The sequence below is a fragment of the Bombyx mandarina genome, chromosome A1, assembly GCF_030267445.1.
Source record: "Bombyx mandarina strain Sakado chromosome A1, ASM3026744v2".
Classification (NCBI taxonomy): Eukaryota; Metazoa; Arthropoda; class Insecta; order Lepidoptera; family Bombycidae; genus Bombyx; species Bombyx mandarina.
Genome location: NC_143234.1, coordinates 20831319 through 20843051, shown reverse-complemented (window position 1 = coordinate 20843051; position 11733 = coordinate 20831319). Strand labels below are relative to the sequence as shown.

General features: G+C 37.1%; 1 pseudogene across 1 annotated transcript; it reads left to right on the top strand.

The window, feature by feature from the left end:
• The first annotated feature begins 217 nt into the window (after positions 1-217).
• On the top strand, positions 218-8494 carry LOC149499625 (uncharacterized; annotated as a pseudogene). Its single transcript, XR_016325607.1, has one exon. The product of XR_016325607.1 is annotated as an uncharacterized LOC149499625 (transcript).
• The last annotated feature ends 3239 nt before the right edge of the window (positions 8495-11733 follow it).

The window sequence follows — 11733 nt, the reverse complement described above, 5'->3', positions numbered from 1 at the left end:
GGTAGAACGCAGAGCCTCCCTACCACCATCGGATGCGTTACCACCCGTCACCCCGATGGAAGTTAAAGACTTGATCAAAGACCCACGTCCTCGCAAGCCTTCCGGTTCCAACGGTATATCCAACCGCGTTATTAAACTTCTACCCGTCCAACTCATCGTGATGTTGGCATCTATTTTCAATGCCGCTATGGCGAACTGTATCTTTCCCGCGGTGTGGAAAGAAGCGGACGTTATCGGCATACATAAACCCGGTAAACCAAAAAATCATCCGACGAGCTACCGCCCGATTAGCCTCCTCATGTCTCTAGACAACTGTATGAGCGTCTGCTCTACAAACGCCTTAGAGACTTCGTCTCATCCAAGGGCATTCTTATCGATGAACAATTCGGATTCCGTACAAATCACTCATGCGTTCAACAGGTGCACCGCCTCACGGAGCACATTCTTGTGGGGGGATATAAATCAAAAAAGAAATGGACAATCACATCTCCCGTTTATCCAATCGTTTCTTTCAATTGGCAATAAGACAAGCCACTTGCTGAAATTTCGTTTCTTCTTCAACCCTCTGCCCATTCTTCCCATATCGCGGAGGTTAACACTTCTGAAACACCGCTACATTATCGAGCGGTAGACTAAAAAAAGACTTAAAGAAAATATGGTGGACATACTTGAGAAGAAAGAAAGAAGAGGAAATACCAAAATTTAAACTAAGTTAACTCTAAAAAACAAAACATTGAACAAATCAATTTTTTAGATTTAAACTGCCACTGCCCAAGAAAATGTCAAGAGAATATTTCGAGTGAGAATAGAATAGTAGAATTCCAAAAATTTTATGCTTTAGGCTCATATGAACCACAAAATATGTTTATAGCAGCTTGTGTGACCAAAATACCAATAAAACGTTCTTACGTTCCTGCTAGTACCAGTAATTCAAAGAAGAAAACATTTAGTCGAGAATATTATCTAAATAATGTTCTTGTTAGTAAAAAAAAGGTTTTTAAACACTCTTCAGACGACCTTCAAAAGGGTAAGTGTCATCCCTGTGCAAAAAACGAGTAATTGTATAAAAGATAAGCGTGGTCGACAAGGCGGGCACTATTATTAAGCAAGTACTGAAAGCGAAGCTTTTATCGTAAACGTAATAAAGAAACTGCCTCTTTAATCTGCATCCTGTATCTTTAATGCATTTATTTTTTATTTTTTTATTTCTTTCCTGGGTGGACGAGCTCACAGCCCACCTAGTGTTAAGTGGTTACTGGTTCTACAACGTAAATGCCACCACCTTGAGATGTAAGTTCTAAGGTCTCACCTTCGAACCGAAACGCATTACTGCTTCACGGCGGAAATAGGCAGGGTGGTGGTACCTACCCGTCCGGACTCATAGAGGTCCTACCACCAGTAATTACTCTTGAAATAATTTTAAATTTGGCGCCTTATAACTCAATATGAATATGAGATGATATATTATAATCTATGGCAATACTTGCCTCTCTCTCACACACTACTTGTCTCTCTACTCTACAAAGTATAACTGTGTAAAACTTAGTGTTATTTATTTAATCTAACAGGTTATGGGCCCAGTAAAAAGCCTATAAATAATAAAAGTGCTAAATAAACTTTAAAATCAGTGATAGACAGTTTTGCAGTGAACATAACCTCTCAATAAGAAGCGGGAAATTTGTTTTTTTTTAACTAAAATCCACCGAATAAGATTCTCAATCACAATGAATAATCAAATGGCATTCATTGAAAAGCTATCAGGCCGTGATAACTTTGCAACTTGGCGATTTGCAATGCAAACGTATTTGCAACACGAGGAGCTGTGACATTGTATAGAAGAAGATAAGGTAAAAGATACAAAACGAGATATTAAAGCAAAAACAAAGATTATTCTCTCAGTGGATCCGATAAACTATGTTCACATACAAGAGGCGTAGACTGCGAAGGAAGTTTGGCACAAATTATCATCAGCATTCGATGACTCCGGGCTAACACGCCGAGTTGGTCTACTGCGTGACCTTTGTAATGTTTAAAATATTGCTATAAATTACATTGAAATAAAACTAGCGCCACTTTGCTATTGGCTATGAATTATACTGTGTCTATGCCATGTACTTGAATAAAAGTTAGTCTAAAGTCAATCTTTACTGTGTTTTAATAGGTTATGGGCCCAGTGCAATATTTCGTGTTAAAAATAGTATTTTTGCTTAAAGCTATCAGTGAACTGTTTCTGGATAAACTTTATAAGAAGAGTGAAAATCAAACGTTCCTAATTTACCTTTTTGTGTGTGACAATCAGTTACCGTGTGTGTGGTTTGACGATATTACAAAATGGCTGGAAGTTACATTGTTAACGTGCCTAAATTGAAAGCTCGCGAAAACTTCGACGAGTGGGCGTTTGCAGCTGAACATTTTTTGATGTTGGAAGATGTCGATATTCATAAGCTAGAATCATCAACCGATGCTAGTTCTATTGATGAAAGAAAAGCTAAAGCTAAACTTATTATGACAATTGACTCTTCAATTTATGTTCACATTAAAAACGAGCAAACAGTCCAAGGTGTCCACACACCAAGCGTTTCTGTATGATGACTGTGGCTTCACGCGTCGGATCAGTCTACTTCGTCAGCTAATATCAATTCGATTACAAGATAGCGAATCAATGGAAGCATATGTAGCGCAAATGGTCGACACGGCACAAAAACTTAAAGGGACGGGTTTCCAGATCACTGATGAATGGATCGGTTCATTATTATTAGCGGGCCTAACAGATAAATTTGCTCCTATGATAATGGCTATTGAACATTCTGGATTAGCCATTAGTACGGATGCCATCAAGTAAAAATTACTGGACATGAATTCAGAAGTTGGCGGCACTGCAATGAACAATGCCTTTTTGTCAAAAGGTTGGCAGCAACGTAAAAACCAGTGTCACGGAAATGGGAACGTGAGCAAAAATGTGGCATCATCCTGCCACGGCTACCTGAATGCGGACCTGCGCGCAAAAATCAGGTGATGCGTGCGCGCGCCAATCAGGAGCCAACGCGCGGCCGCGTTATCGCAGGTGACGCCGGGCTGCTGCGCCGGCAGTCCGCCACAAAGCCTCGTACTGATCGCGCGTTTCTCTCTCATTTTTGTAAATTCATATATTTGTTAATCGTTTGTTTTGTGTCTCGTTAATTTGTTAATAATCTGTAGTGTATCGTGTTGTCGTAATATATAACTATTTCTCGTATTGTTTCGTTTAATTTACCGACATCGTTTTGCTTGTGGCCGGACGCCGTTCGGGTTCGATTCCTGGACGTATCGACTGTTAGTGGGTTGATACCTGAATATAACCCGCTACAAAAACAACATGGCGGAGCTGTCAAACTCGAAGACAAAAATTATTCGGTGTTATCGATGTAAACAACAAGGACATTTTATGAATAAATGCCCCCAGAATAGTCGTAACAGGACAGAAAATGCGTTTCCTGAATCCAGAGAATCAGTTTCATAATTCGGATTGGTACACCGACTCGGGAGCGAGTTCTCATATGATTGTTGATAAAAATCGCCTGGAAAATATTTTGTTCAGCCACCCAGTGAAGAATATAAAAGAAGAATGAGAAAGATGTGTTGTGCATACCAAAACTTACTACAAACATGCTATCAGTAAGTCAGCTGATTCGGAATGGTAACAGTGTCTGTTTCGATGAAGAAACTTGCTACATATACAACCGACAAAATATACTGATTGGAAAGGCAGATTTAGTAAATGGAGTCTATAGGTTACGCATCAAGCCTGACAAGTTGTTTGCTGGCTCAGCTACAGATGCAACTAGTGCGGTATGGCACAGGTTTGGTAGGTTTGGTATGGTAGGTAGGTAGGAAGGTATTGATGTAGGTGTAGATCTTATTAAAAATATTTTTCAGGCTTGGGAGGAGTCGCATAATGCGCTTGGGGTATTCTGTTTAGAATTATCTAAAGCTTTTGATTGTGTTGAGCATTAATACATTGTTGAGGAAATTACACCATTATGGTATTAGGGGCGTTTCATTAGAACTTATTAAATCTTATTTATCCGGAAGAATCCAAAAGGTACACGTTAAAGGAAAGAGATCTTCCGGTGTCTTACTTAATATGGGTGTTCCTCAGGGTTCCATATTGGGTCCCTTCCTATTTCTTGTACTTGATCAATGATTTACCAAAGTTTATTGAAACCCGTCACGAGGTCGTGTCATTCGCTGACGATACATCTGTATTGTTTAAAATTAAACGATCAAAATCCGTCATCAAACATATTTTTTCCTGAACCTCCCAGCTCTGAACAAGCCATAGAGGCGACCATAGAGGATGTTGCTAATGCTCTTGCATCTTTTCAGATTGGTTCTGCTGGCGGGCTTGATAGCCTAACTCCACAGCACCTTAAAGATCTAACTAGTGGCAGCTGTGGCGCCGTCGGCCAGTCGCTTTTAAAAGGCTTAAAAGATTTAATTAATTTTATGCTTTCGGGTAAAGTCAATAATAAAATCATTGATTGACATTCTCTATGGTGCAAATTTATGTGCTCTAAATAAGAAAGATGGGGGAGTAAGACCAATTGCCGTGGGCACGGTATATCGCCGTCTGGCAGCCAAAATCTGTTGCAAGAAAAACATGGAAAAATTAAAACAATACTTCCAACCAGTGCAATTAGGTTTTGGTTCGCGAGGCGGCTGTGAGGCTGCTGTCCACGCCTTAAGGACTTTTCTCCATGAGCAGGGAGGGGATGTGGTTCTCTAAGTCGACATCAAAAATGCCTTCAATTCAGTAGATAGGGCTACCTTGCTAACACAAATAAAAAACAAAATTCCTGATTGTTACCCATACCTTTGGCAATGCTACAGTCAAAATTTAAAATTAGTATACAAGAATAACCTAATATTTTCTCAAGTAGGCTGTCAGCAAGGTGATCCTTTAGGACCGGCCATTTTTAGTTTAGCAATCTTGAAATCAAAATTAAACATGTGGTATCTCGATGATGGCACCTTTGGAGGCGATGTGGAGACTGTTTTAGATGTTTTTTTATTTTTAAAAGAAATTTTTTATGAAATTGGTCTCCAAATTAATTTAAATAAATGTGATTTTTTTGTTTCAAATGATAAAATTTCGTTACCAACTTTAGAGAAAATTAAGAAGCTTATTCCTGGCATTAAAATTGTAGATAAGTCATCAATTCGTCTCTTGGGTGCTGCCCCAATCTTTGAGGAGTCCATGCAGGACTTCGTTAAAGAGAAAATCCTAAATTTTAGTGCATGTTCAGGCCGTCTACTCAAAATTAACACCCATATGGCTTACAACATCATTAGATACTGCCTTTTCGTTTCCAAATTTACCTACTACCTCCGGTGTTGTCCAATCTGGACACAGAAAACTCTTTTACAGGATTTGGACAACATAGTGAGAGATACACTCGTCGCGGTTCTGAACGTAGACATGGACGACCGAATATGGTCCCTAGCTTCTCTCCCGATAAAGCTTGGGGGCCTAGGCATCCGCAAAATTTCATGTGTAGCATTACCAGCATTTCTTGGTTCAGTCCACAGTACTTACGAACTCGTTTCAAAAATTTTGTCTTCGCCTTTATTGGATCCAAAAATCACTTATATGACTGAAGCAAGAAATGAGTGGTTACTAACCTGCCCTAATACTGATCTGCCCACGGTCCCGACTTCTCAGCGATTGTGGGATGAGCCGCTCTGTGAATTAATACGTAAAAATTTACTTGACTCATATAGAGATTCAACAGAGCGTGCTCGCCTCCTCGCAGTTGCAGAATGGGAATCGGGGCTATGGTTGCAGGCCCATCCATCACTTCACTCTAATGTCCGACAATAGCTTTCGTTTAGCAACCTGTCTTCGCCTGTTCCTTGCTGTGTTCAGCATTACTGCCAGTGTGGCAACATTGTCGACCGCTTTGGTTACCACGGGCTCTCATGCGTGAAAAGCGCTGGCAGAATATCCCGCCACGCCAACATAAATGACATCATCCGTCGGGCCCTTGGCAGCGCCGGCGTGCCAGCCATTCTAGAACCGAATGGTTTGGTGCGAAGCGATGGTAAGAGACCAGGCGGTATGTCGATAATTCCCTGGAAGATGGGTCGGTCGCTCGTTTGGGATGCGACTTGTGTAGATACCATGGCACCGACACATCTTCCTGGGACTAATTCTAACGCTGGCAGCGCTACCTCAACGGCTGAAGGCCTCAAACGACGGAAATATGAAAATCTCTCTAAAGATTTCATTTTTGTTCCGTTTGGGGTGGAAACTTTGGGCCCCTGGGGCCCATCTGCTAAAAGCTTTTTTAAGGACCCTAAAAAAAACTTTTTGAGGCCTCTGGAGACCAGAAGGCCGGTACGTATTTTGCACAAAGAATTAGCATTGCTATCCAGCGTGGAAATGCTGCCAGTCTTCTGGGAACTTTGCCAACCGGCGGTGAGCTAACGCAGATTTTCTATTTATAAGTAGCTTTACATATTATAAATAAATATAAATCTGTATTTCTTTATTCAATTTATATGCTAGACAAGTAGACACTAACATTACTGTAAGTGGAGAGACACTGGAGCTTGTGGATTCAACAGTTTTTCTTGGTATAACAGTTGATTCCAAGCTGCAGTGGGGTCCTCACATATGCAAGTTAGCGAGTAGACTTAGTTCTGCAGCGTTTGCGGTAAAAAAAAATATACACGTATACTTAGTCTGGCCATAAATACTGTTACAATTAAAAATAAATAAAATATTACATTTGAATTTGGAATCTGTCATTTTTATATGATTGCTCATTGAGTTTTCTCATTTTGGCGCCAATACATTGTACAATATTTTGCGATATTATAATGGATAGGGGTGATAAAGAGAACCGAATCGCTGTGATTGCATTACATAAAGTAAGTATGGAGCCAAATGCAATTTTTAAAACTCTCCATACGCTTGGTATTAGTAAAATGTTTGTGTACCGGGCTATTAATAGGTGCAATGAGACCTCCTCTGTTTGTGACAGAAAGAGATCTGGCCGTCCATGTAGTGTTCTTACGAAAAAGGTGGTCAAAGCAGTAAGGGAAAGAATTTGAAGACATCCTGTCCGAAAGCAAAAGATTTTATCTCGGGAGATGAAGATAGCACCTAGAACCATGTCGCGTATTTTAAAAGATGACTTAGGACTTGCAGCCTATAAGAGAAGTACTGGTCATTTCTTAACTGACAATTTACGGCCGTTTTCAATAACGTATCTGAGTTTACGGATAGATAGCTATCTCCGAATATCAGCAAGAGCGTATCTATCCTTAGTTTGCGTTTCACAATCACGGATAAGTGCTATCTCTCTTTAACCAACAGTAGATAGCTTCTTCCCTCCGATTTATCCGAGCCTCTTGATACGTTTCGTTCTACTACAAATACGAAACAACATCAGGATCAAGATTTATTTTATTTTATTCTAAATTATAACTATAATTTAACCAGCATGTCGTAGACTATCATAAACACATTTGTTTATAACAAAAAGTAATAAAAACATATGTAGATTTTTTTAAATTGGATGTATTGCTATTTTTATCCTAGTCGAAATTATGAAACGAAACGTTTTGAGTCCGTTTGCCAATAAGCAGTGATCAGTTTCTTTTGTTTGTTTTTCTATTGTTTACCTACTATATTAGATGATGACTTACCTCCAAAACGCTTTAAAGCTTTCGTTTATAATTCTAAGTGTGCTTATAATTAAAGAGCTACAGTGAAATAAAATGAATTCTGTAAGTATCTATGAACTACATTGATAATAATAATTTTACTTTGAAAACTTTGAGTTCAAGTTTAGAAAATATATATTTTTCAGTCAAGAAAGGCAACACCCATGACAAAAGATGAGACAATGATTCTAGCAGAACTTGTGGCGGCGAAAAAACATTTCAATAATAAGGCAACAAATGCCACAAACAATAAATTTAAGCAGGCTTGGCAAACCCTTGTAAATGATTTTAATTCGTCGATTCTTCGTTTCCCACGAACTCCATCGCAGCTTCGACTAAAATGGGAAAACTTAAAGAACGCTACCGCAACATAAGAAACAACCTTAGTAAGGTTAGTATAATTAGTTGATTGTTTGTCTCTAATAACACATTAATAAACATGATTTTTTCTTCAGGTTGCCGTAGTATTTGAAATAATTATGCTCTTTGTTACATGCTGCAGATGGTAAGGTTTGCAGATGAAATTTTGGATAAAGCATGCACATTGTTGTAGGTCACATATAATATTTTTAACACTTTTACAGCCAAGCGGACACAAGATGGAAGAAAAGAAATGCAAGGCTAGCATAGGGACAATGCATTAGCAGAATATCTAATAGCAAAAAAGAGACTTGACTTGGAAAATAAAGAAAAGGAGATTGTTGTAGCAAAAGTTAAGTTAGATTTAGATAATGCAGTTTAAAAAATAAAAAATTAAAAACTTACTAAACTTAAAAAGAATATTAAATTTCATAAATTAAGTAGGCAATAATAATTTTATGTTAGATAGTTTTTTAAGTATATGTACAAATTCTAAATTAAATATCTTGCATGTATTAACTACCATGTAATTATCATTTTGGAAAATAAAAAATAGTCAAATTATCTTTGGAGTTTATTTTATAAATTATCTTTGGAAGCAATTATTTATAAATACATAGTTGTATTTCAGATGTAAGTTTTGAAAAATTGTTACGAACAATTATATTATTTTCCTGTAATGTATCTGCGACTGAAATTTCTGATTCTAATTCTCTAAATTCATACTTCTGACGATATTATGCAGCATGGCAGCTATAGTAACAGCTTGCATATTTTCTAGTTTTAATCTACTTTTCAATGATATACAGGGAGTCTTCTTTTACAAACACCAATGCATCTGAAAATTATACATTATTCGCTTACATTATTTTACAATACAGTATAACAAACTCTTAACTAAAAAAAAAATTACCTCTCTATAGTATTTCTTGTTTTAATATGTGATTCATTTTAAATCATTCCGATTGAGTATGTGGGTTAATTAATCACGTTAAAAGATAGGGTTGTGGGGATAGCCTCTATCGGCAAGCAAATAGCAATTTCCAAGTCCACCTTGTTATCAATGTTCTCTTGATATGTAGATAATTTATTATAATAGTGTCATATTAAATTCATATAAACACCTAAATATATAATATAAATAAATAAAAATATAATAATAATAATATAAATAAAAAATACCTTTTCAATCGGAATGGTTAATTATAGTTGTATCATGAGTAGACCCAGGCCATCAAGCAACAACATTTTGAAACATCAATGATGCATTGCACACAAATTACACATTCAAAATACTCTTTTTCTATTTCTAAATTCCTCTCCTATATTTGAATCTGTAACACAAATATAAAATGTAGAGGTATCAGTGTGTAATAAGAATGAAGGTAAATAGCCTACCAGGTTATTGTATTAGTATATGAATGTCATTTAGGGCACCATGGGAATCCAGCAGTATTATAGAATTCCTGTTGAGTGTGATTTTGTAACACAACAAAAATTAGGTATAATTTTGCTATTGCTATACACAAATATAAGTTGTAATAACGAGTACTTTTATGGTTAAAATTTATCTTACCTTTTTGACGTTACACTCAAATATGGTCTCATTAAATTGGTCAATTCATTCACAACACCTTTGCTCAGAAATCTATAGTCAAATTCGTAATTATTGATCTTCGCCATGTAATTCAGACGATCTTTATTTTCCTAACCATATGATATCGGCCTCACTATCACTATCTGCATCACAATCCATTATCATTTGAAATAATTCCATATCACTATCATCACTGCTACAATATTCCAATATGAAGAGAAACAATTATTAAATTATAGCGATTTACTTTCGAAAGATAAACATGTAACCGGCCGATTTTGACAGATAAGCGAATGCCTTTACTAGAGATAGCGTCGCCTACCGGAGAGTTACTTAAAACTCATATTGAAACGGAAGTAAGCACGATTTGTATGAGCGTTCTATCTTTAGCAGGCTATCCGTCCTCCCGACGACGGATAGATAAATCCGATAGGAACTGCCGTCCGTCGATAGGTTATTGGAACGTAAGTAAGGACAAAATGATAGATTTGTCTATCTTTAGTAACCGAAACTAGGGATAGATAGGTTATTGAAAACGGCCGTTAGAAGAGAATAGGGTGGTAAAATCGAAACAACTACTGAAGCGGTACGCAAAGGGAGGTCATAGAAAAATTTTGTTTACGGATGAGAAAATTTTTACAATTCAGCAACATTTTAACAAACAAAATGACCGTATTTATGCTCAAAGCTCTAAGGAAGCTTCCCAATTAGTCGACAGAGTGCAACGTGAGCACTATCCGACTTCAGTGATGGTTTGGTGGGGTAAGTTATGAAGGAGTGACTGAGCCATACTTTTGTGAAAAAGGTATCAAAACATCGGCACGAGTGTATCAAGATACCATTCTTGAGAAGGTAGTGAAGCCCCTTAACAACACCATGTTCAATAATCAAGAATGGTCCTTCCAGCAAGACTCGGCGCCAGATCATAAAGCTCGGTCTACGCAGTCTTGGTTGGAAACGAACGTTTCGGACTTCATCAGAGCTGAAGACTGGCCGTCGTCTAGTCCCGATCTTAATCCGCTGGATTATGGCTCCTGGCCTTTTCATTTTTCATTATTATTATTATTATTTTTAATTGTATTTTTGACTTGTCATTTCCTTTATTGTAAATATTTGTATTTATTTAAAAAGAAAGTAAATATTTGAGAGAAAACAAAAAAAAAAGCCCGCTGAGTTTGTTTCGCCGGTTCTTCTCAGGACTGTGGCTTTTTTTGGAACCGGTGGTAGAGTTCACATTGATATTTATATTTTGACATTCAACAAGTGTGTCATACCGACATCTAAGTTGAAATAAATGATTCTGAACTTGAATTTGAATTATGCACAAACCAAAGGCATAGACTACAATGAAGCATTTGCACCAACGGTGAGTATTCCAGTTGACCTTCATGTAAAGTTGTAAAAGGGTGATGAAGAAGCTGATAAAAGTATACCATACAGACAAGCGGTCGGCTCCCAGATGCACGTAGTCAGTGTGAGTCGTCCCGATATCATGTTTGCTGTCAGTCTGGTGAGTCGTTATCTAAATTGTTATAACCAAAGTCACTGGGAACGCAGTGAAGAGGATTTTCAAATATTTGAAAGATAAGTCTCCACACACAAGAATCCCACAAAATAACAACAAAGATATACCCATTGGACTTTAACTTGTAACTATACTTGAGATCTTAGAACTTATATCTCAAGGTGGGTGGCGCATTTACGGCTGTGAGCTCGTCCAGCCATATAAGCAATAAAAAAAAAACTTTACTAGTATTGTTATTTAAATATGTACAACTAAAACAAAAACATAAAAAATAATGTGTACTCGTAAAAAAAAGATTAAGAAAAATAAATCAATTATCGGTTATTTAAAAAAATAATCGATATATGAATTTAATGTAATTATTTTTCGTTATACTGACAGTACTGAATTTAATCTGACTGAGTAACACTTCGCAGTTCGCTTCATTCAAAATGGATGTGTTTTGATTTTTCTTTAATTTATTTTACTGGCTTTGTTTTATGGATTTTATCCTCCCTTCCGAATGCCGATCAATAACTTTTCATACTACGACTGAAAAACA